This window comes from Equus asinus, chromosome 15 (assembly GCF_041296235.1).
Source record: "Equus asinus isolate D_3611 breed Donkey chromosome 15, EquAss-T2T_v2, whole genome shotgun sequence".
Lineage (NCBI taxonomy): Eukaryota > Metazoa > Chordata > Mammalia > Perissodactyla > Equidae > Equus > Equus asinus.
Genome location: NC_091804.1, coordinates 25,633,323 through 25,659,307, shown reverse-complemented (window position 1 = coordinate 25,659,307; position 25,985 = coordinate 25,633,323). Strand labels below are relative to the sequence as shown.

General features: G+C 37.6%; 1 protein-coding gene across 8 annotated transcripts in view; it reads right to left on the bottom strand.

Moving 5' to 3' along the window:
* The window catches only part of CBFA2T2 (CBFA2/RUNX1 partner transcriptional co-repressor 2), a 139,616-nt gene that overhangs the window by 58,240 nt on the left and 55,391 nt on the right, over positions 1-25,985 (bottom strand). The window contains exon 1 of one of the 8 annotated variants that reach the window (XM_070485767.1): positions 22,871-23,021. The exons of 6 other annotated variants lie outside the window; for them this stretch is intronic. The gene's annotated coding sequence lies outside the window, so the exon portion shown is untranslated. Of the gene's footprint in view, positions 1-22,870; positions 23,022-25,985 lie in introns of those variants that run through there. One more of the 8 variants, XM_070485766.1, reaches the window with a different exon arrangement.

Sequence of the window (25,985 nt, the reverse complement as noted above, 5' to 3'; positions counted from 1 at the left end):
TCAATCTTCCCCTTTCAGTAGGAAGACCCAATGATTCACTCTAAATTCTTGACTTCATCACTATCAAAAATTTCTAATGCAATTTAAACCATGTGAATGAAACAATGTTTGGAACAAACGGTCCAGATGTGAGCATCTGCCTCTCATTTGCCTTGGGACAGAAATCGTGAGTTAAGATTAATGGCTTTAAATGCCAAAACAGCCCAGACATAACAAGTTAAAATGAAATACAAGAAAAATGATTCAACTTTTGGTCTTGGAACCATCCAAGATGTTTTTCCATACAGGTCCACTTAAGGGAATGTAATTAAAACTAATTTCAATCAACAGAGGCAGAGTATTACGTTTAAGTAGTAAAGTTTAGATTTAGGTAGAGACAATGCTAGGAGACTCTCCTATATACTTTTAGAAAGCTAGCAACCAAGTTCAGAGCTTTCAAACTAGGACAACCCGGAATTTCTGTGCTCTAATTATGAACCTTCTGAGAAAAAGAAAAATTAAGAGTCAAAATACCTACGTCTGTGGGATCACAGGACCTTTTCCTGATTCAGAGCTGCATTCTATCTTTACTTCCCAATTATAAATCCCTTTGGCCCTTCAGTTCTAACCAAAAAGTACTTCTGATTATTTAGAAACTCTTGACTATGAAGGATCTTAAGATTTTTTCCCCCCCTGAGGAAGATTTCCCTTGAGCTAACATCTGCTGCCAATCCTCCTCTTTCTGAATGTGAGACGCCACCAATGTATGGTCAGTGACAGATGAGTGGTGTAGGTCCATGCCCGGGAACCAAACTCAGGCCACTGATGTGGAGCACACTAAACTTAACCACTAGGCCACCAGGGCTGGCCAAATGATCTTAAGATTTTCAACTCATATCCAATGCAAGAATTTGCTATAGAATACAAATGGCTTCCATGAATCCAGTCTCTGCTTAAAACCATCAGAGAAAGACAGGATGAGTAGGTTCCATTGTTTTGGATAAAGAATCAACATCAACAGAACTACAGTTTACTCATCTCTAAAATAAGGGATAATTATGATAATAATTAATTGCAGTGTTAATAGGATTACATGAGCATATACTTGCAGCCCTTTTGCACACTGTAAAACACCATAGCTACCACCTTTTTAGGGGAGTGCGGCAAATGATCAAATAGAGACTGCTATGCAAAGACGAACAAAAGTATTAAATTTATATTTCAATAGCCAACCATAAAGAGTAATCACGCTTTTCCTCTATTGTTAAGCTTTTCTCCCAAAGTTAACTTTCAATTTACCATGGCCAAGGTTTTAATATCAATTTCTCCACATTTCCTCAGCCAGCCCTCTATCACTCTGTCAAAGCATAACAAAAATAGGATGGTGAATTTTGAGAGAAAACAACGATGTAGTTACAGTGCAAACTCTAAGGCTTCCTAGATTATCTATATGCTTGCTACCTTCCATTAGTTACAGTATCCGATTACTAATGTACTAGGAAGAAAAGCACAGAAATAAATGTATTTTGAACGACCAACATTCAATTAGTGGGATTAAAAAATGATTTCTCTGCCAGAAAAATGTTCATACCATTTGACTGTGTGACTTCACTCCTGGGAATTTGTCCTTAAGAAAATAACCCAAGGGAAAAAGCAATTTATACCACAGAGGAATGGTTAATTAAATAGTAGAACTGCATGTCAATGCAAACTGTGAAGGCATTACAACTAAAATTATGGGGGCCAGCCCAGTGGCATAGTGGTTAAGTTTGCACACTCTGCTTTGGCGGCCCCGGGTTCACTGGTTCAGATCCCAAGTGCAGACCTATGCACTGTTCATCAAGCCGTGCTGTGACAGGTGTCCCACATATATGATAGAGGAAGGTGGGAACAGATGTTAGCTCAGGCCCAATCTTCCTCAGCTTTTAAAAGGAGGACTGGCAGTGGATGTTAGCTCGGGGCTAATGTTCCTCACCAACATATATTTATATAATTATGAAGATCATTCAACACTTGGGGAAATGTATACAATACAAAACTCTGTGGGGCGAAGCCTCCTACAAAATTATATATGTGGTATGATTATGATTATTTATCAAAAATAGATACATATGGTCACAGTATGGAAAGGAAACGAAAATGAAATTCAGGACAGAGTGGAGATAACAGATAAATATCAAGTTCTTTGAATCCTTTGGAACATTGCTTATGAAATATTTTCATTTGCTCTCTCACTAAATTTTCTTGTCTACTGAAGAATTATAAGACACCCACTGTGCTGCCAAGCATTTCTAACATGTTAAGTCTTTCTTCATACACAAGTAGTATGGCAGTATGATCCAGTTACAGCGACCTCATTTTTGAAACCGTTAATTTTGAAAAGCAATTAGGGTCAGAGAACAATGGGGCAGATTATTTAAAATAGGAAGCATAACAGAAAAACCAAGATTGGAAAGTCGGAAGCCCAACCCCAGTCCTTCTCCACCTCAGCAGAACAGACGGGAAAAAGACTCTTAATTTAGACCGACTGGATAGGTTACAATCTCAGTAACTGGACTGTATGACTAAAGGCATGTCAGTTAACCTGTCAAAACCTCACCATCAGTTTAAAGGCTATCACTTTTGGGTACACAGTAAATGCTTAAACAAATAAGCACACCTAAAGCAGTGGTTCACTATCTATGTAAAATAGGCAATTAAGTCTGCCTCTCTCTGCAAACTGTTTCGTCATCAGGAAATGAAGTTAATAATCCTGTTCTAAACGATAAACCATTTTACTAAACATACGAACATCAACATCATCATCATCTTCATCATCATCTACTACTATTGTTGTTACTACCTCTACTGTTCCTACCACGAAGCTGGCTAGAGTTTACCTAATGGGCTGAGGAAGATATCTTCTAGTCTAAAAATGTCTAATTACAAACATGAGAATATGCAATCAAGAAGGGAAAACAGCAAGTCCACAACTAAACGCATAGTATGATTGACACAAGAGAGGGTACAGGAAAGTGCTTCCAGCATTTTGAGACAGTTGTCCTCTGGGAGTGAAAGTACTGAAAATGAATGCATACTACAGTAAAGCTCCCTGCAGAAAGAATACATCTGATAAAATGGTTTCTAAATGCATTGCTGGTAGAGACCTAGTCATCACCTAAACCCAAACAAGGTAACTCAGGACTTAAATATACTCAACCAACATTCCTCTATGATTTATTATTTAAATTTAACAAATAATTCATTCCCAATTGTACGCAATTTTATCCTTTATAGAAACAAGGAAATTAAAAGATTTACTAAATATGATTTACTTAATATAAAATATTGACTTTTCATATAAACATACTCAACTAAGAAACAGAGAAGAAACACCCTAAAACCTCATCAAACATTATATTCAAATTATTGGTTCATAAAAATAATTACATCTCCCCAAATAAGGTTCACAATTAGTTGAATAACTTTAAACTAGAAAGCCTATAGTCAGTCTGTTCAAAGAAAATGAGACCCAGACAAGGGCTCAGTCCGTGGCCCTGGGAAATGACCCATTATCATGTGGCTAGAACAACTTTATAGTAATGACTTAAACTGAAACAAGTGATTTCTCAAATTAGTACAATAATATTCTTATATAAAGGATTGGTAGATGGCAACACAATCTAATATAAATAATGGTAGTGACAAAAACAATGTATATTCTGGGTCTATTTCTCCATTGAAACAGTGACAGATAAATACATAACAATAGAGAAAAGGCCTTGATATAATGTAAAAGTAAGAGCAGAATATAACATATTCGTGGAAATAGCATGTAAGAAGTATTTACATTTATAGGCAAAAGGTGGAAGGGAATGTGGAAAAAAGAAGTTGCTTTTAAGAAAAGATAACGCTGTCATTCCTAAAGCAAGAAGTTGCCACGAAGATTCATTTTATCAATCATCACTGAAAGGCTAACATGACTGAGCACTGCACTAAGTGCTTGGAATACAAAGAGGAAGCTGCACTTCCAACCCGCAAGAAGCTCATGGTATAGCTGGGTGATAAGAGTTAAAAGACAGGGTATCAAGTAGACTGGGAGTGGGGACACACAAAAAAGAGAAGATTTAGCTGTATCCTATAAAAACAGTCAAGTCATATTATATAATCATCTAAGATCCTGTTTTGGTTCATGGTCACCATTGAGAATCAGCTAAAAACAAAGACTCCTGCCCACCAAACGAAGAGTATATCCAAATACACTAATGCTTCTGCAACCGAGTCCAGCGGTGTCTACATACAGAGCCCAAGTTACAAGTGTCTCCTCTAGAGATGTCACTCAGCCTACCATCCTAACATACATTTTAGTTCACTGGCTAGCAAATTTTAAGACTAACTTTTCACTCTGTGTTTGAGAACAGGGAACAGATGGTCTACACAGCATAAACTCTCCCAAGAACTAATTTTTACCAATCACATGTGGTTAAGACCCAGATTTATACCTACAGATTAATGAGAGACAGAAACTCTCATAATGACTTGACAATTATTCAGTGTGACAGCTGTTTGTACCACTACCAAATGTGAGTTTTAAAACATAGGCTAACACCTCTGGTTCCTCTGGATTAAAACAAAACAAAAAACAAAAACAAAGAACCTGAGTTACAATATCTATCACAGGTATAAAACAAGGCTTTGCAAGGAAAGTTTCAGAAGGTAATACTTAGAAATTACATAACTGACAAAGAAAGTCATAGACATACATACTCACTGATTCCAATGTTCATGCTGTATAGTATAGCTTCAGGACACATTGTCATTAAAAAACAAAACCAAAAAATAGCAACATTATCTGTATGCCGCAAATGAGTTTTACCCAAATGGTAAGAAACATCACATTCCTGGGTGATATTTTTGATGCTTCTTATTTCTGATGCTTCTATCAGCAGCTGAATAATGAAGAACATCAAAAAACTTCTGGTCACATCACAAGGCCCCAAATGCATAATTTGTTCATTTTGGTTTTCTACCTCACATATAGTAAGACCCTTGAGAGTTGGAGCCATGTCTGTCTGGATCACTGCTGTATTCCCAGTGCCAAGTCCAGTGGCCAGAACATAGTACATACTTGATTCTTATTTGTTTCATAAATAAAGTCAACTCTTAGGTATTTCTTAGTGGGTTATACAGAACGATCACGTTTTCCTAATAACAGGACTATTGGGTTAAAAAACAATCAAGATGTGAAACTAGAACCAGAACTTTGCTTTAAATTCAAATAAAAATAAGGTAAACGTTGGCTTTGCTTCTAAGGGGGGATAACCCAAAGCATTCTTCCATTTTAAAGTATTTTGTTCCACACCTTTCCTTACATATATACACTTTATTTTTAATACAAAAGAGAAATTATACTGTGAAGTAATATTATTCTTCAAGTTTGCACTGGAACTACATAAAATGTACATTTTCTAACAGTTTTAGGAATTCACAACAAAAAAAAGACAGGGATAGACAACAAGAAGTTTTTATGATAATGTTAAGGATATACAATAGTTAAACAATCTTAAAAAAGAACAAAGTTAGAGCACAAACTACTCAATGGCAAGCGATTTTTAGTAAGGGTGCCAAACCAACAGAGAAAGAAAAGTCTTTTCAACAAATATTGCTGGAACTGAATATCCAAGTGAAAAAAAGTTACTCGATCAACAAAAATAAATTCAAGATAGATTGTAGACTAACACCCAGAATCAAAAAGTCTCTAGAAAAAGAACAAGAGAATATAACATCTTCATAATCTTATAGTAAGCAAAGAATTCTTAGGTCACAAAAAAGCACAAACCATAGAATTTTTATAAAGTAATAAATTAGACTTTACGAAAATTAAGGTTTTCTGCTCTTCAAAAGACATCATTAAGAAAATGAACAAGATGGGCCATAGATAAGAAAAATTATTCACAGCTTACATATCTAACAAAGGACTCATATCTAGAATGTATATAGAACTCTGACACATCAACAACAAAAACATAAATAACCTAATTTTTGAAAATGAGATTTGAAAAGAGATTATTCAGATATAGCAATGTCCAATACATACAGTTGGTCAATAGCATTAATCATCAAGGAAATGCACATTAAAATCACAATGAGTTACCATCACACACTCACTAAAACAGCTAAAGTAAGAGAGATTGACTAAATGTTAAGGAGGATATGGAACTCCCATACATTGCTGGTAGGAGTCTAAAATGGCACAGCCACTCTAGACTGCTGGAGAACTGTTTAGCAGTTTCCCATAAAATTAAACATACATCTACCCAATGACTGAATAATTCCACCCCAAGAGAAATTAAAACATATGTTCACAAAAACTACAGGAATGTTTATAGCAGCCTTATTCATAATAGTCAAAAACTGGAAACAAACCAAATGTCCACCAACAGGTGAATGGACAAAAGGAGGTACATCCATCCAACGGAATACTGTAATATCAAAAAGGAACAAGCCACTGATTAAAGGAATTACATGTATGAAACTCAAAACACAAAAGCCAGACACAAAGGGATACACACTGTATGGTTCCATTTACATGAAATGGAAATACAGGAGGAGAAACGAGACACCGATTGCAGAGGTAAGAATTTTCTGGTAAATTTAAGTGTTCTAAATTTTAAGATGATGGTTACGCAAGAGCAGACAACTATAAAAACTCACTGGACTGAACACAATTATCTGTGCATTTTGTTAGTTATGTATATTTTTAAAATCAGCATGAAAGGATTTCACCACCTATTCCACTGCCCCCCTCTAAGGGCAGTTTCTGCCTATAGATGTTATGATATCTTCTTGACATGTGGAAACCTACTCAGGCTATCTCTGTACATCAGGTCTCTGTACAATAGCTATGAAAGGGTCTTCTTTCATATCTTCTCTGAAGTCAGTTTATGCCATACTTCAAATTTCCTGCAGTATTTCATCCTGAAGGGTGAGCTTGATAATCAGACCAGCACTCTTGCATCCTGACTGACCAGCATTCAGTTCCAATCAATAACAGATGTGGGAATGGTGCCAGGGTGGGCCTTATGCCAAAGTAACAATTCTTCTCCTTTTCAAGAGCAAATATCCTTCTTAAGCTCCAAGTCATCCAAATGGAGAGAATGACATCTGGAAATACACTACAATGCCATGTGTCTGGCCCCTCTGGATGATGGCTGTAGGCACTGCAAGCAGAGGACTGCGGTGCCAGCCTTGTGGGAGACTGCAGAATATAGCAAGTCCACGATCTGTAACATGGAGAAAGCGCTAAAAGTTCGAAGGGAAAGTAGTAGAGTAGCAAATGGGGGCAAGTAGCAGTTCATTTAATAAAATTCCCCTGATTATGGTTCTTTTTACAAATAAATGGGAATTGTTTATCTTATTTCCATATTCAACTTTGGCCTCAATTCTCTATTGTTCACAGCCTTGACTTCTCAATTCTTTATCATTTTGCTGGGATCTATTTAAAAAAAACTATTACTCTCGAGGAAACTAATATTCATTGAAAGTAAATTCAATCATATAAATTGCCTTAGAAAACATTACAAAATTTATAGAGATGTGGAAAAATGTGAATTAAGTGTACAAACACCAAAGTAGTCGGCTGTAAAGAAAAAAAGAGGGGTGGGAGGAGTGGCCAATTTACTTTTGGTCTTATGTTGTTGTTTCTGTAACTGTTTGTATTATTCTTATATTAACTTGTGATATTTTGATGTTATTTGTATTATGCAACCATTTATTCTAATAATGACTAAAAAGTGACCAATTGATAAGAAAGGAAAGTTGATTTAAAAGACCTTCTTTCAGATGCCCGCAAACACTAGCCACTTTTTTTTAAATCCATACTGATAATGAAGCAGGTTTCCAATTTATTCAAGATTTCAGCGGGGCAAGACTTTGTTGTTGGGAAGGATAAATAAGTCAGGAAGCAACTACAATAATAATAGCTACTATTACTCTCCATTTCTATTTATTCATTTGTAAATGATAACATTTATTTATTTATTATGTGCAAAGACTGGTGCTAAGCACTGTATAAATATTTTATTTACACAACACCTCCAAGACAATGGGAGTTACCATCATCATTACCACTTTACTCAACCAGAAACAAAGGCTCAGGTAAATTAAATTATGCCCAAGGTCATATAGCTAAAAAGAGGTGACAGCTCTGCTGGACTCCAGAGCCCATCACTATAGCAAAAGAAATCTAAATTGAATGAAGCTGAAAGAGCGAATTATTATAGGACTCAATGATTTTGCACATTGTGACCAAAAGTTTAATAAGAGAAAAGAAATAAACATTGATCATAGTGCAAAGAGACTTCATATTCTTCTATACTTCCTGTCTTTCTACACAAATATGTGAAGGTAAGTATATAAGCTATTATATGGGAACCCATTTATGTCCTCAATTGACAGAGAGGTTTCTGACAAAGCAGGCCCACTCTGTCAAATGAACGGGCTGGAGGAATAAGAAAACATAAACCATGATTTTCAAAATGTTGGCTCCACACCAAGATCATCCTTTTCTTCCCAGGATAGCTCCTCAAAGTTAACAACCCAAAAAGTTCTTTCCTTCACTGTTTCCAATAATCCAGGTACCTTTAGAAAAATACAATCACAAATATAAAGGGTCAAGAGCAAGCACTGCTCACTGAAATGACTATTTTAACAAGGACACTCTAAAACATAACCTTCCACCTTGTTTTCCAAGAGAAGCTGAAAGACACATAGATCAAAACCAGATAGAAAATAAAATCTCTTTGGCAAACATTTCAGTGACATAATTAGCACCTACTCAATTCATCTGTTAAGACAGCTCAATCTTATTTTGGCATTAAACTAAAATTAGTTTAGGGAAGATGGAATAAACATGGCAATAAGCGAACTGGGAAATGTACCAACTATGGGATCTCATGGATAACTTCACCCAATATAGAACATAAGTCCTCTTAGAGATGGAGTACACTCTAAGTTTGGAATGGTTTAACTTGAACTCTTCCTCCAAACCCTGTGACCCTCAGAAGTGTGAGCAGAAATATGAATATGCTACAGCAAAAGGCTACAACTGCAGCTTGCAGATGTCGGGCTGTTAGCTCTGTGATCAGCAACCGTGCTGTCTGCCTTGCTGGCTCTCCTCCTCGTCACTGCCTCATCAGTCAGCACTATGGCTGTGCCCAGAGGACTGAGACAGGTTCTTCCTGTTGGACAGCACCCTCTGTAATCAAGCAAAGGAAAAAGACCTTATCTGGGAACTGACAGTCATCATAGAAATTTCTCTTCAAGATTCTATATTCTTGCCTCTTAATGACCAACCCTGGAAAAAACTGCTGATCTGATGATGCTGACTCAGTTTTCTCCTCCATAAAAATGAAAATACTATCACCTGGTTTTTATTTCCTTTCCCTGGGGAGCTATTATGAATGAGGATAAAAAGCTTTTAAAATTAAAAGCACAATGCAAATAGAAAGCTATAATATAGTGGGAAGTGAATCCAAACAACATAAATGGAAGGTAGATGGGCACTTTGGCAAGGCAAATAACCATGTCTGCCATCAGAGCAAACTTCTAAGTTCCAATATCTACTTATATATTAAAAGATCTGCAACAGAAATGAAGCAGGCATAAAGCCTATAAAACAGGCTGTGCCCTCTCCCTAAACTGGCCCGCCTTCCCCATCTCAGGCACCTCGGAAACTCCTACCTTAAAATCCAACGTGAACCTCACCTCTTCATTGGCCCACCTAGATACTCCTCAATTGCACCTTGACAGAATTAAACTCTCCCATATCTGCACTCTCACAGCCTCTTATAAACAGCTGTACAATGTCATCTGTCATATTGTACTACCCGAAATTTGTTTCCGTGCCCGTCTCTGTCCAGTAGCCCATGTGAGTTCCTCAAATTCCTCACTATTAAACATAGCACCTACCTAGAATATGTGATACATAGACTAAGTGTAACTCTTTCCTAATTCTAGTTAACTAATAATTCAAATGCAGTATAGAAAAGCTTCTATATCTTTCCTATTAAGGCAGAACTTCCCAAGCTGTGTGCCAAGTAACACTGGAGAGACGTGAATGATTATGAGTATACTGAGATAATGATTTCCTCAGCATGGGATGGCCAGTCAGAACTTATCAATTTCTTTGTGTGCTATGATGTGAAAAGGTTGGAAAGCACTATATAAACTTGAAATGAAGGTTTAATTTTTTTAAATATTAAACTAACAGAAAAGTAGGGTTAAACACTACACTAATGGTGACATCAATTGAGGCATCAAGAAAAAATACAATGACTAGAATAACTGCTTCACATACTGTTGACTAGAAAATAAATGTTTCAGAACATTGGCATCAGGTAAAGAATCATATCCTGAAAGAGAAAAATAACACAGCCACCTTGCATAGCAGTCAGCCTGTGTAAACACCATATGGTATACTAATTTAATCAAAAAGAACCCCAGAATTTACTTTTTCATCCTGCAGATAAAAACAAAAATAAAGTTGTTAGAAATATTTTAAAAATTATTTTGCCATCCCCAAATGTCTAATAAAATACATATAGTACCCAAGCTTATTCATCCTTTTGAAACTTCCCTTTGAAACCACAAAAACACTTATAGGCCAGATTAAAACAACAACTAATCAGCTCAGTCTTTTCATTTTCATCTGTATTTTAAAACTAATCATTACTTTGCATCTCACACACACACACACACAGAGGTTCAAATCCTCTGGCCCTCTCTATTCCACCTATAATAGACAAAATCCAGACCTCTGCCGTCTCTTGCCTAGAGTACAGAAATCATCTCAAAATGGTCTCCCTGACTCTAAGATTGCTCTCATGAAACTCATCTTTTGCCCAGAAGCCTCCATCATCAAAAATGCCAACCAACTCATACTTTCCTGCTTTAAAACAAAAAAACTAGGGCCCGCCCTGTGCCCTAGTTTTGGCAGCCTGAGTTTGGTTCTCGGGCAAGGACCTACACTACTCATCAATGGCCATGCTGTGGCTGTGGTGGGTGACCCACATACAAAACAGAGGAAGGCCAGCACAGATGTTAGCTCAGGGCAAATCTTCCTCAGGCAAAAAGAGGAAGATGGGCAAAAGATGTTAGCTCAGGGTGAATCTTCCTCAGTCAAAAAAGTGTAAAAGCAAAATAACTTTAAGAGTCCGGGGGCTGGCCCCGGGGCTGAGTGGTTAAATTTGTGCGCTCAGCTTTGATGGCCCAGGGATTCGCTGGTTTGGACCCTGGGCATGGACCTAGCACCGCTCATCAAGCCATGCTGAGGTGGCATCCCACATAGCAGAGCCAGAAGGGCCTACAACTATGTACTGGGGAGCTTTGGGGAGAAAGAAAAAAAAAGAAGAAAATTGGCAACAGATGTTAGCTCAAGTGCTAATTTTGGAAGAAGGGAAAAAAAAAAAAAAACAACTCTAAGAGTCTTAATCCTATTGCCTACAGGATAGTCTACGGTCCTGAAAAAAAGCATAGAATGCTGTATAACCTAGACATTGACTACTCCTCTAGTCTTATTATCCTCCACTTTTGACCTCATACTTGACTGGGTCTCTTCTCTCCATCTTCTCCAGGCTAATTTTTATTCATACACGAAGAACTGACCTGGGTATCATCTCTTCACAGGACACCTATTCTGATTCACTATGAAAGAATAAAAGCCTCTCCTACGTATGTGTTCTCTAACCAGATGATGAGACCAAGGTAAAAACCCAGGGTTTTTCCTTTTTGTGTTAACTTAGCTAGGTTAGTGAAGAGCTGAGAGGCAACAGCTTCATTCCACTTAGAATCCTTCTCCAATTCCTTGGCTCTTGCTCTTCTGTCAGTATTAAGAGCTGTTTTTTTAATGTTTTTTTACCATACGCCACCACAAAACCCTTTGGATATTAAGAAAGTTAAAGTACAAAGACTGTACAAATTGTTTTTAAGGAAGAGAGTATCTTTGTGTTATTAAATTAGTCCCCTACTATATATGAATGTTTCACATGCACCTTTCTATTGCCTTACCAAGACCCATACTTTTTTTTTTTTCTTTTTTTTGAGGCGGATTAGCCCTGAGCTAACTACTGCCGGTCTTCCTCTTTTTGCTGAGGAAGACTGGCCCTGAACTAACATCCATGCCTATCTTCCTCTATTTTATACGTGGGACGCCTACCACAGCATGGCTTTTGCCAAACGGTGTCATGTCCACAACGGGGATCTGAACCGGTGAACCCCAGGCCGCCAAGAAGAGGAACGTGCGAACTTAACTGCTGTGCCACCGGGTGGGCCCCAAGACCCATACTTCTTAAAACCTCACTCACTCCAAGTCTTTGGCCACTCATTTGGTGATTTTCTGCCTATGCTCAAAAAGATGCATGCAACATCACAGGTAGTCAAGACTGCGTCCCACAAGGAACTGTCCTCCTCAATCTCAATCAGAGTACGTACTCAAAAGGTCACAGGCACAATGTGCCACAAAAGTGCGGAACGTTTTACATCCATCATCTCTTTGCGTTCTCAAAATCATCACCTGTTCCTCAACTGAACTTGGATGTTCTTAAACTCTTCCCATTTCTCCTTAGCACTTCTCATTGTTGGAATGTATATATCAACCATTTTAAATATATATAAAACATGTATATTTTAGGCTACCACATGCAGTCACACGTCACTTAACAATGGGGACATGTTCTGAGAAATGAGTAGTTAGGCAATTTCATCATTGTGTGAACATCATAGAGTGCACTTACACAAACCTAAATGGTATAGCCTACTACATACCTAGGCTATCCAGTACTAATCTTATGGGGGACCACCACCATATATGTGGTCCGTCATTGACCAAAATGTCATTATACAGCACACAACTGTACTACTTATTTATCATCTTTACTATTTGTTTCTTCCAGAGGAATTTAATCTCCAGAAGGGCAGGGGTTTTGCTTTATTCACTGATGTAACTTCAATGACTATAACAGTGCTTGGTACATAGTGGGTGCCTAATAAATATTTAAATGAATGGACAAATACCAGCGAGGGCAGATTTGACAATTATTTGAAAGCACTCTTCCTCTCTTAACATACAATCCATCAGCAAGTTTAGAAAACTCAACCTACCTTTAAAACATACCAAATCACTTCCATCTTCCACTGCCATGAACAAAGTTACACTAACTTCCACCGCACCTAGTCCAAACTTACCGTTTTTTACTTCTGTTCTTGCTGCTTTCAGCCATGCTCCCAAACAATTCTTTCTCTATACTACAGGAAGCGTGAACTTTATAAAACATAAATCAGATCACGTTACTATCCCACTGATAACCCTTGAATGGTGACCCACCACTCTCAGAATAAAACCCCAATTCCTCACCCTGGTTTATAGAGCTCTCCAAGAGCTGTCTCTACCTCTCCAACTTTCCTCTCTATCCTCTTCTCTTCATCTGTTACATTCTAACTACACTAGCATTTTTCTATTCACTCAAAATATCAAGCTGATTCCCACCATAGGACCTCTACACTGCTTTTCTCTGTCTGGAATATTCTTCCATCTGATACCTACTCGGCTACTTCCTTATTATTCAGACCACAGCTAAGTTTACTTCTTTAGACAGCCCTAAACTGACCATTTACTATCATACTCTCTTTTTTTGTTAATGGATATCTATTGCTTAGTATTCTATTTCTCTTATCTCAACTTAACATTTTTTTTAAAAATCTCAAACTTGCAAGAACAGTACAAAGAACTCCCTTGGTATCATTCACCAAAATTCACCAATTAACTGACCAATTTCTTTTTATCATTATCTATCTATCTACCCATAAATTCATTTACATCCCTACATACTTTTTTGTCTAAACCACTTGACAGGAAAGCTGGAGACATCGTATTTCCCTACCCTTAAATATTTTAGTTTGCAATTGCTAAGAACTAGCATATTCACTTATATCACCACAGTAAGATTACCAAAATAATTAACATTAATACCATGCCACTATCTAATCTACAGACCTTATTCTAAAATTAACCTAGAAGGAAAAACTGTGACAAAGATGTAATATGAGAAGATAATTTGATAAGTATATTGGTAAACCTAATATTGGTTGTAAAAATAATAATGGCAATTATTCTTTTGACTATGGTAAGTATAAAACACAAAGTGGAGGGGCCAGCCCGGTAGCGTAGTGGTTAACTTTGCGCACACCGCTTTAGTGGCCCAGAGTTCATGGGTTCCAATCCCAGGCACAGACCTACATACCACTCATCAAGCCATGCTGCGGCAGTGTCCCACATACAAAATAGAGAAAGACTGGCACAGACGTCAGCTCAGGGACAATCTTCCTCAAGTAAAAAGAGGAAGATTGGCAACAGATGTAGCTCAGGGCCAACCTTTCTTACAAAAAACAAACAAACCCCAAACAACAACAACAACAAAGTAGAAATAAAATCCTAGACAGCAGTAATATATTAAGAAAAGAAGTTGCTGAATTTGAAGTATTCTAAGATCTCTGTACTTAAAAAATAAATAAATAAATATGTGAATTAAAGTTTTGGACTTTAAGTATACAGATTAAAATTTGAAGAATAACCATCAAAATAATTGAAATTAAACATCCAAACAAAAAGAAATACAGAAAACATTTTTTAATCTCTAAGGAAAAGAGGAAAGAAAGAAACTGAAATGAAAATTTTAAAAACCTAAAATGATACCAACAAGTCCAAATATGGTAACAACCCACTGAATATAGATAGATACAAACTACCAAGTAAAAGAACATTTTTAGATTGAATTCAAACAAACAAAGTCCAAGCATTTGATATTTGTAAGACTCACATGTAAACCATAACAGACTGAAAGGTTAACAAAAAATGATGAAAAAAGGCAAAAGGATTAGCAATATTAATATTAGAGAAAATAGACTTTAATTCAAAAAGCACTGTTGGAGACCAAAAAAAAGTCATTATCTACATAATAAAGGAGTGATTCAATAGGAAAATATAATTAACTTGAACAAAGCATGTACCCAACAATACAAGTTTAAAAACAAAATTTTGACAGAATTGCAAAGAGGAATGAAAAACACACAATCACAGTGGAAGATTTTAACACATCTTTCTTAGAAAGTGATAAGACTGAAAAATTAGTATGGTTATAGCATATTTGAAGAATACAACCAACAAGTTTGACATATATGGGAATGTTCATTAGGTAGTGAGATGAAAGGATTTTGGAGTTGAAAGGACAAATACAATTTAAAGATACAAATTTGGGAGTCATCAGCATACAGACATGATTAAAACGACGGGAGAATGAGACTGCAGAATGCAGTTAAAGGGCATAAGCAATCACCCTCAAAAGAAAAGGAAAATATGGAGTATAGAATATCCTCTAACGTCTATCTTCAAACTCAACCACTATTTTCACTTGTCCAGTTAAGAGTATGCAAAATATGAGAAAACAGAATAGTGGCGCATTAAAAAGAAACAAACCAAAAAACATTGAAGGACCTACAAAAATCTGTACTAAAGTGTTTGAAGTTGACTTCAAAAAACAATAAAATTCCTAGGGGGCTGGCCCCGTGGCCAAGCCGAGCAGTTAAGTTCATGTGCTCTGCTTTGGCGGCCCAGGGTTTCGCCAGTTCGAATCCTGGGGATGGACATGGCACCGCTCATCAAGCCATGCTGAGGCGGCATCCCACATGCCACAACTAGAAGGACCCACAACTAATACACAACTATGTACGGGAGGGCTTTGGGAGAAAAAGGAAAAATAAAATCTTTAAAAACAACAACAACAAAATTCCCAAGACAAATCACCAGTTCTCCTGCCCCTCCACAAAACACACTTTTAAAAGATTAGGCGTCAGAGATGGTTCCCTTCACGGGAAAGACAGGGAAACACTTTATTTTTATTCACTCTCCAAAATAAAGATGGAAAACAACATTTCTAGATCCATTACACCACGTCTGCCATTCTCCACCTACTTTAGACATTACTGAACAGCAGGGCTAGTATTGAAGTAAGTGCTCAAAGTTTTCGTGCTAAGTATGCCTCATTTGCCTCACCTCAGGCCCAGCCCTGCTGAAGAATCTCTACCATAACTGTTATTTGGGCAAACAAAGAACACATGGCTATTTGCCATGCTTCTTTTCTTGGGGCAACAGAAGGACGCTTTGCTTATGACAACACAGTTTCCATTTGGGGGGGAAAAAAGCTTACTGTCAGTTTCATCACGGCATTAGCACCAGGAATGCTATGGGACAACTTATCTCATTAAACATGATAAACAGAAAATTATTCTCACACTAGACTGCAAACTCCTTTTCCTATTCGACTCTTTCCATAGTGCCTAGCATGACAGAATAAAAGAAGAACCGTATTTCTCTTCAGACGGGCCACTAAAGGAAAACCACTCTTCATGAGTGTTAAAAAAAAACTAAAAGCACATGCCCACACCTCAAGACAATAACATCTACAGCGACACTGTGCTTACAATCAGTCCCAACTTTAACTAGCTTCAAGTTTCAAACCAAAGTACATTTAATTTGGAGTCAGAAGACTATTTCAAATCTCATCTCTCCCTTTTCCTGACCACTCTACCTCTAACCTTCCATTTCTCCACTGCTTAAATGAAAGAGCAAATTAAAAAACTCTCAAAAAACTCTTCAAAAACTATAAATCCTAATTGGGTCTCAATGTAATCACACCACTCTACCTGGAGACTTGTCTTCACTGGAGCTGTCAGGTAAAATGCTGGCTGCTAGGAATCTTCAGATTCTAGGACCTTTGTAAACCCCAAATTCCAAAAGAGGAAGAAAGGAAAAGAAAGAAAAGGAAAAAAGGAAGAAACGCAAAAGGACATTTCCCCAAGAGAAATGGCCTTAAGTTCCATAATTATTTATGATAAAAGGACCACACAGCTAAATACTGAAATTGTTCCTTTAAATGTCAGAATTATTAAATAACTTAATTTTGTTAAAAACAAGACAGTAGGCCCAAAATGGAGTCACTTATGCTAAACCCCATGTCACCAACCTTAATACTTTACTTAATTACAGTTCTGGCCTCTCCCAGGAATGGAATCTCAAACCAGTCAATCAGGAATTAACCTGGTCAGCACTAGTGAGGTAATGTGCTTGATAGACCTCTGGTGTCCCCTAAAGGAATGTTACCTTGCCACATCCTCTTTTTGCTAATATAACTTCCTTGTCCTACTCTCTTCTGCCTAGAAAAGTCTTCCTTTTTTTTTTTTTTGGAGGAAGATTAGCCCTGAGCTAACTGCTGCCAATCCTCCTCTTTTTGCTGAGGAAGACTGGCCCTGAGCTAACATCCATGCCCATCTTCCTCTACCTTATATGTGGGACACCTGCCACAGCATGGCTTGCTGAGTGGTGCCATGTCAGCACCCGGGATCCAAACCAGTGAACCCCAGGCCGCCGAAACGGAACTGTGCACCTAACCGCTGCACCATGGGCGGCCCCAAGTCTTCCATTTTGTACAGCTCCTCGGAGCTCCTTTATATGTGCTAGATGGGATGTTGCCTGATTCATGAATCACTGAATAAAGCCAATAAAATCTTTAAAATTTACTTCGTTTAATTTCCCTTTTTAACAATTTGAAATGTTGTAAACTCAAGATTTTACTTTAATACTGGGTTGCACAGCTAAACACTCAGCAGTCAGAAGATCTTAGTCAATTATCTCCCCCTTCATTTTTCTGCACTGTTTACTTGTAAAGGATATCAGGACCAGATACTCTTCAATGATAGGAGTAGTGACTTTGTGAAGCTCACAATACAATTTATCAGGAGCCAGTAAGAATTTAGATTTAGAGTTTTAAGCTGGAATTTAACCTGACTACAATTGTGATTTAGACCAATAACCAAAATAGAACACTTAATTTGTTTAGTGATGACGCAAGAAGTCTAGGACCCCAAACTCCTGTGATATTTATCACAATAAATAAACTAGAACAACCATTTGTACAAACACAGAGGGCAAACAACAAAATAATGCAAAATCAGAGGATTGAACTAATTCAAATTGCATGTAGTTTTCCCACAAAACCTATTATTATTTTAAAGTAGCCCCGTTTCCTAACGTACTGCCTACCCCGATTAAATTTAGTAAACCAAAAAGCAAATGACCAAAATTTCTGTGTCCCCACCCCCACTCCCACCCCAGGGGCCTACTGGGCTTTGGTTTGCTTGGATGCTATGGGTGTGGTATGAAATATTTAAAGCAGTGACTAAAATTTTCCATAAAAGCCCATTCAAAGTCTAAAAGCTTTACTACCCAGAAACAGATTCACCTCTAGACATTTCAAAGATTTACTATTCCACTATGATGCTCTGGTTTTTTACATTTAATATTTAGGTAGGAGGTGGTAAAGGGGGAGAAAGAGGGTGTAATTAGTTTTGCTTGTAAAACGTTCATCACAGTTGTAGTGCCAACTGAGCTATACAGCCTATTGGGGGTCTAATAGATTTCAGGGTATTATAGTTTGAGTAATAGAGGTGGAGGTTGTGGTGGAAATCAATAAATGGCTACTACTTCTTTGCACAGACCCATATGGAAGTAATCAAGCGCAAGGGTGGCAGCTGGGGCCAATAACAGTCACCTGCAGTTGAGGGACATGGGGGTTTCAGATGGGTTTTTAATGCTAATTTCCTACAGAAACAATGAGCTAGAAAGAGCAGAGTAACAGACGAGGCCGGATGAAGAGAGACCAGCCAGAACAATGGCTGCACCTGGTGCTGGGAGCAGAGGGACAGAGCCGGCACGCGCCCGCCGGCAGCAGAGGGCACATCTGTCACCCTCAAACCGGCCCATCCCCCAGCTCTTTCAGCAGGGTAAGTAATGCAAGGTCCCTAAACATTAACAGCTTGCCACACAGCAACAGGTTTGAGTTTTTAAGGCTGCTGCATTCTCTACATGCACCTTTCTCCCATGACTAAGAATTAGTTAAGGATGCAGGGTTGGTGCCCTGTCAGTCTGAAGAGAGACCTTGAATATACACAACACATTTTAACAAAGTCTCTTAATTATTGTGACTTCGATGTTTAGGGAGGACTAAGAAAAATCACATGGAAAGATAAATCTTATTGGGTATTCATGCAGCAAATATCACGCTTGTTACTTTCTAACTTAATCCTCAGAAACCCCAATAATAGCTATGCTTACTCTCATTTTTCAGGTGAGAAGATTGAGGCTTAGAGGTGAAGGTTAAATTAGCTCATGGTTACACAACCTAATGCCAAAGCCTACACACAATCTTTTCACGGCCTTTCCTCCACCTGTCCTAACTACCCTAACCAAATGAAAATACATATTCTACTTACTTCCAAACTCCAGCTATAAGAAGCTACTGCAGATATATGTACATATATACTCTATACAGAATTGCACCCCACCTTGCCAGGCATCTCTAACAAGCTGCTCAGGACTGAATGATAAGGATTTCCACTAGCTGTTGCTTTAAACAAAGCACAACGGGGGGCTGGCCCCGTGACCGACTGGTTAAGTTCCGCTTAACCAGTGTTTCGTTGGTTCGAATCCTGGGCGCCGACATGGCACTGCTCATCAAACCACACTGAGGCAGCGTCCCACATGCCACAACTAGAAGGACCCACAACGAAGAATACACAACTATGTACTGGGGGGCTTTGGGGAGAAAAAGGAAAAAAAATAAAATCCTAAAAAAAAATTTTTTTTAATTTGGAAAAAAAAAAAAGCACAACTGGTTGCTTTTGCAGGTTTTGGCATGCTTTAGAAAAGTAAATCCATATGCATTTTAAGTTTCCCAGCATAAATGTGACGCCACATAGGTCTTAAGTGAAACGCTGTTTGGAAAGCCCATTAGCCAGTGAGAATATAAAAAACAGTTACAATGAGTTGTTTTTCTGCAAGATATAGCCACCACTCATTCCTATATTTATTGACTTAACTTGGAGGGAAAATTAAACAACCCACACAGTCCATCATAGTACAAACCTTTTAATTAGTTTCTTGGTATAAATCACGTTTAAAAAAGGGGTAGGGAGATATGCATGTATACAGATATCTCAGAAGCAAACAATTACTCTTGGATTTGGAAAGATAGCAACAACAGCTAGGCATAATTGAAAACATAGCAGAAACTAGTATTGTGTAGCTATGCATTTCACAAAGTCTGATTTAAGGCACTGGGATCTAATACAAAGCGAACCTTTCCATCCACCCACTACGCTTCTTCCAAACACGAGGAGTCCAAATCCTTCCTGTCCTTCTAAGTTCTGAACAAATGCCACCTCTTCCATGAAGCTTCTGATTGCCTGAGTTGGCAGTAATTTCCAGGACTTATCCACTTTTGTACATTTTATCTCCTCTACAAGACTTTTTTATTCCTTACCATATTATTATACATAATAGGCAATCCAAAAATGTTTGTAGAATGAACGTCCTGGAAATTCAGAAGACAACTCCAGTGCAAGCTCAGCCACCAACTAGGGTATTAAACTCTGGGCCACGCACACTTTTTACCATACCTCTCTCTCCCCTTCCCTCAAATTCCTTATCTATAAAACAATGCATTTGACTAGAATATCCTTAATACTCTTTTCAATCTTAACATTTCCAATAGTCATCCCTGGGGACTCAGCACTTGCAACACTAAGCAGCCTTGAAAAAACCTTCAATGAACTGATCCGGCCAATCTTTCACATCCACTTGAATTCTTCCAGTTATCTATCAAATACGTTCCTTCAAACTCAAAAGCTCTCTTTCTTGATGTTCCAAAGACGCAATTTAAATGTCATTATCCTCATCTCCAGTTTACCGACATTATTGCTTTATACACTTTCAGTCCAACATGGCCCCTTGCTGTGAAAAAAATCCTTGGTTGGGTCATTCCTGGAAGCCAATTTAGGAGATTTCCTCTTTTCATAGTAGTAAAGCTTCTCAGGATGCTTTCATAGTCTTCAGAAAGTATTATGATTTTCTCCAGTATTCAACTCAAAGATCTTGGTTATTACCTTAATAACAAACAACTACTCTCCTGAACTATGTGGTCCTAGTTTAATCAACCACCTTTATTCGCAGTCAGTGGATCTCTACATATTAAAATGCATGTTATTTATAATTGTTCATGCTCCTTGAAACTCCAGCACTGAAAGTACCCCTAGTGTGGATGTACGGTGGTATGCAGACCCAGCCTCCGCTGCACTTCAGCAGCAAGTCCTCTCTGCCCCACTCACCCTAGGAGCGTGTCTCCCAGGCTGCAACGAACGAAAAGTGGAGGCTCACTGAAGGAGTATCACGTAAATTCAACACAAACACTACTGCCTCTCAAATATTCAGAAAAGTCCCCAAAGATGCTGAACACTGCACCTATCAAAACAGAAACTTGAAAATTCTCACTAACTCAGTTAGTCAATTTGGTATAAGAGAATACTTAAAAAAAAAGGTTCATTTAAAAACTCTCCCCCACCTCAACAAATCTGACTACAAAATTGAAGGAAGAAATTGAATAGTACTGTACAGTCATCTTAAAATAATTACCCAACTGACGTAAGAGAAGATTTGAGAACTTGAAGGAATAAAAGTATTTTTTAAGTTCTAATTTGAGGATTAGTAGAATTTTCAAGGAAAAAAACACAATTTAAACAGTGTTGTCACAAAGTAGTATAATTCAGTACTTCACTCCTGTTTATTGACTTCCAAAGTTCTGTTCTGGTATAATATAACAGGCTCATTTGCATTACAATACTTAGAATGCTTTCTAAATCATTTACAATCATAGCAAGGCTTAACAAAGACAGCACATAACATTTATAACAGATATAGATGATATGGGAGGTAGGTACAGCGAGAGGAAGGTACCCCGAAAACTAGAGTTATAGACAAGACCCATTCTTAGCCTGAGAATTTGAGGTTAAAAAATGCAAAGGGTTCAGGAACCAATCACAGCAGGATAATGAACATCTAGAAACTTCTTGAAACTAACTTGTATGCCTTCTATATGTCAAATTTCCCCACTCATGACATGAGGCAGAAATTGCACAAAACAGAAACTCAAAGAGAATAAGCAGCTTGTTTGAGATCAGAGAACTAGAAAATAATGTCTATACAGTACGTCTAACTCTCAAACCCATACCCTTCCCATGACTGTCTGGATTTGGAGGTCTGGAAAACATGAATACAATGTACAGAAATAGCAAAAGGTTAAATTATGCATCACAAACTAACAAGGACTATAGGACACAGTAGCTATGTACATGTGAATTTACTGCATCACAAAACTACTCCAAATTCACAATTCAAGTCAGATTTGTTGATGTTACTTGTTTATTTTGTATGTAGGAAGTAAATAGAAGAAAACAGCATAAGAGTAAAATATAACGAAACAAGAGCTAAACACATTAATATTAAAAGATACTGTTAGTCTTACTGTAGTATCTTTTTGTTGTAATTTGCCGGAATACAGTGAAACAAAATCTGACAATAGGAAAGAGTACTTTATGAACCATCTTTTTTTAATAGTGCCTATGTGTACTATGCATATTAAAGGAGAAAAAATTTCCCTCAAAACATGACAGAAAGACTCAATATGGAATACCTTAGAGAATTATTTGTGGGACTACTTTCCTAGCCATAAAATTCATGTTACATCTGATTAAAGTTTTAATTCGAAAAAGCATGGCATTCAAATATAAAGGTGGCAACCGAAAAATAAGAAATATAAACAAAATGAAGCATCAAAACAACACTGAGTAGCTAAAGGCTGACCTCATATCAAAAAACATTCATATCATCATAATCTGAAATAAGTAAAAAGCTCTGAAAGGCACAGAATTGCCCACTTCAGCCCCCAAAACTATATTAAAATGTACTTACCCCAAATGCCCAGATTATAACAATCCAGATTCTTAATATACCAAATTTATTTGGAATAGATATAAAAAAAGCTCCGCTTTTTCTCCTCCTAATCTTCAAAACCCAAACTAAGACCAGCCTTCCTCCTCCTTTCACTAGCTGGACGTGTGTCAGCTCTCTCACATCTGCGATTCCTCACTGACTAGAGCTGCCTGTCCCATTCCAGGGAAACACAGATGGATCCCAGATGGGAAGGTCTTGCCAAACAGACCAGCTCTTCACCTTGCCAGAATCCCCAGATACAGTCAGTCTCTCTGTCTCTTTTTCTCCCTCCCTCCTGCTCCCTCTCCCTCCACTACCCTTCCAACCCTCCCTGTTACCAGGGCTCTTTGCCAGCTGATGTCACTAAGTACACACCTCCCAGTGGCTCCTGGCCAATCTGACATTAACTTGTTAAATACGTGTAATTTGTTTATGGCTGACAATAACAGCAAGGATATTGTGCAAAACCTATCTAGGCAAGTCTCTAGTGGAATAACATGTAGAGACACACATCGACACACAGACTGATATTTTTGGGAACATTCAAATGTTTAACAATTACTATTTAAAGTCCTACATATTGTCTGGTTTCTGCTATTGTTTAATAGCTTCTGCCTGCTCTTTGAGCCAGTTTTAAAGCCCTACATATGACAAATTCCTTCTTAAAATGAATTATTAAAAATCTGCTTTGAACACGTAACTGGATGAAAAATGTAAAGTTGCAAATTAATGTGGGGAATATAAACACAAATGTATGTAAATGACTCACACAAGCTGCCTCTCAGATCCAGACTTGGTAGCACTGCAAAACTGGCACGTGATTAAAACAAGACAATGCAGGCAACATGCTTCTGATGCTGTAAAGATTATAAATGAAAGATGGGGGCACATGCAAAAACTGTTTTAAAACAAAGCAAATATGAATGTGAGAAATAACATAATGTTAAACATTAAAGGAACTGCTAATGCAAGTTTCAACAATGAAGAGCCAAAAGGGAAAACATTTTTAGAAATACAACAATGAGAGAAGGACTAAACTGTCCAAGGTCAGAGTTTCATCACTTATACCCCCAAATCCCTAGCATATAATAGCTGCTCAGTCAATTTCTGCTAAATGAAAACTGATCATTGAAAACTGACACTGTACTATGGTTACACAAGATGTTACTACTGGGGTAAACTGGGTAAAGGGTCCATTGGACCTCCCTGTACATTTTTTTTTTTTTTTTTTTGCAACTTGCTATGAATCTATACTTTAAAACAAAAAGTTAAAAAAGGAGGAGGGAGCATTGCCTGCTTCCTGGGTTACATTACATAGACACATATCAGCACTAAAATGCCCATTAACACAGATTAGGAATGAAAAATCCTCCACACACAAAATTGAACAGGTGTGGCTATAATTCTCTAATCCTTAATCCTCTACCATACTTGGAATATCTGGAATCTGTAAACAATTTTTCTGTCATGGCAACTTTTGGCAAACAGGAAGCAGGACAATTTCTATCAAGAGCAACAACTGACTGGGTTTCAGGTCTTTAGTTCATCCCAGTAGTGGTGGTAGTAACAGCAACCAGGTTGTCCGGATGCACAGCCAAAGCACTATACTCTACTGTCTGGTAGAAAAATGAGTCAAAAGATGCTACTGGCTGTCATGGATCACTGGCTGTGGAGAAGTCAGCTACCATCGCATGAAGACACTCAAGCAGCCCTAAGAAGAGATCCATATAGCGAGAAACTGAGATCTCTTGCCAAAGTTGCAGCATCAACTTGCTCACATACCTAGCCGCTACCATCCAGCTAAGCCACCTTGGAATTCTGACCCATAGGGACTATGTGAGAGAATAAATATTTATTGTTTAAAAACAGGAAAAAATGCTTCTTTCACTTCTAGGACCCAGATTATGGACTTTTTTAAGGTTTATTTTATTTTATTTATTTGGTAAGGAAGATTGGCCCTGAGCTAACATCCATACCAATCTCCTCTATTTTGTATGTGGGATGCTGCCACAGCATGCTTGATGAGCTGTGTGCAGGTCCACGCCCAGGATCTGAACCTGTGAACCCCAGGCTGCTGAAGCAGAGTATGCGAACTTAACCAGTACGTCACTGAGCTGGCCCCAGATTATGGACCTTAAATACCATTTCCCACTAAAAGGAAGGGGGGCTCTTTAGGAAAACAGTTGACTCCAGGTATGAAACAGGATCTGTACAAAACTTGTCTTATCAGAAAGCAATTAAGCTATCAAACACTTCTGGAGTTGTGTCCAAGGAATTTAAGAGACAACTTGAAGAGGCTCCCACTAAGATGGGACAATTTGAGCATCAATAAAAAGTAACACCTGCAATGCACTGAAACACAGCAAAATGTTTAAATTCATGAGTTCATAACACTACTTATAAAAAACAAATTGATCACCTTTCAGAGGATACTAGAGAACCAATTCATTATTCTGAAACTAGTGAATCAGGCATTTTACCTGCCTTCCTAGATGAACTGTACCTCTAGGTAAACAAATAGTTGGTGAAAATTGTTCCCTATTGAAATAATCCAACTAAAACAAAAAAATTATATACTTGCAATATAATTTTGCAAATCACTAATAAAAAATTAATCTAGATAATGATCAATTGTCCCTAATATGAGATGAGAGATATGAACATTAATGTGCCTCCTACTGGAAGTATAGCACCACCTATGAAGCATTCTTGACAAAAAAAGTAAATCTGAATCTGATCAAACTTCTAAGATCTAAGAATCAGTTTACAGAACATTGAGGGGAAACAGGAACATGTTCATGATAGCAGGGAATGCAATTAGCAAAGTCCAGAATACGAGAAAATCTATAGTGCAAACAACCCAGATTTGTAGAAAAAGAAAAGGCGGTAGACGGGAAGGGAGTTGGAGGAGAACTTACACATTAAAAGAGAAATAAAAGACAAATCCAATATGTGGATTCTATTTGGATTCTAATTTGAACAAACCAAATGTAAAAAATAACCAATGAGTTAATAGGGAAATTTTTTTTTCTTTTTTTTTTTTTATTGAGTTATTGATAGGTTACAATCTTGTGAAATTTCAATTGTACATTAA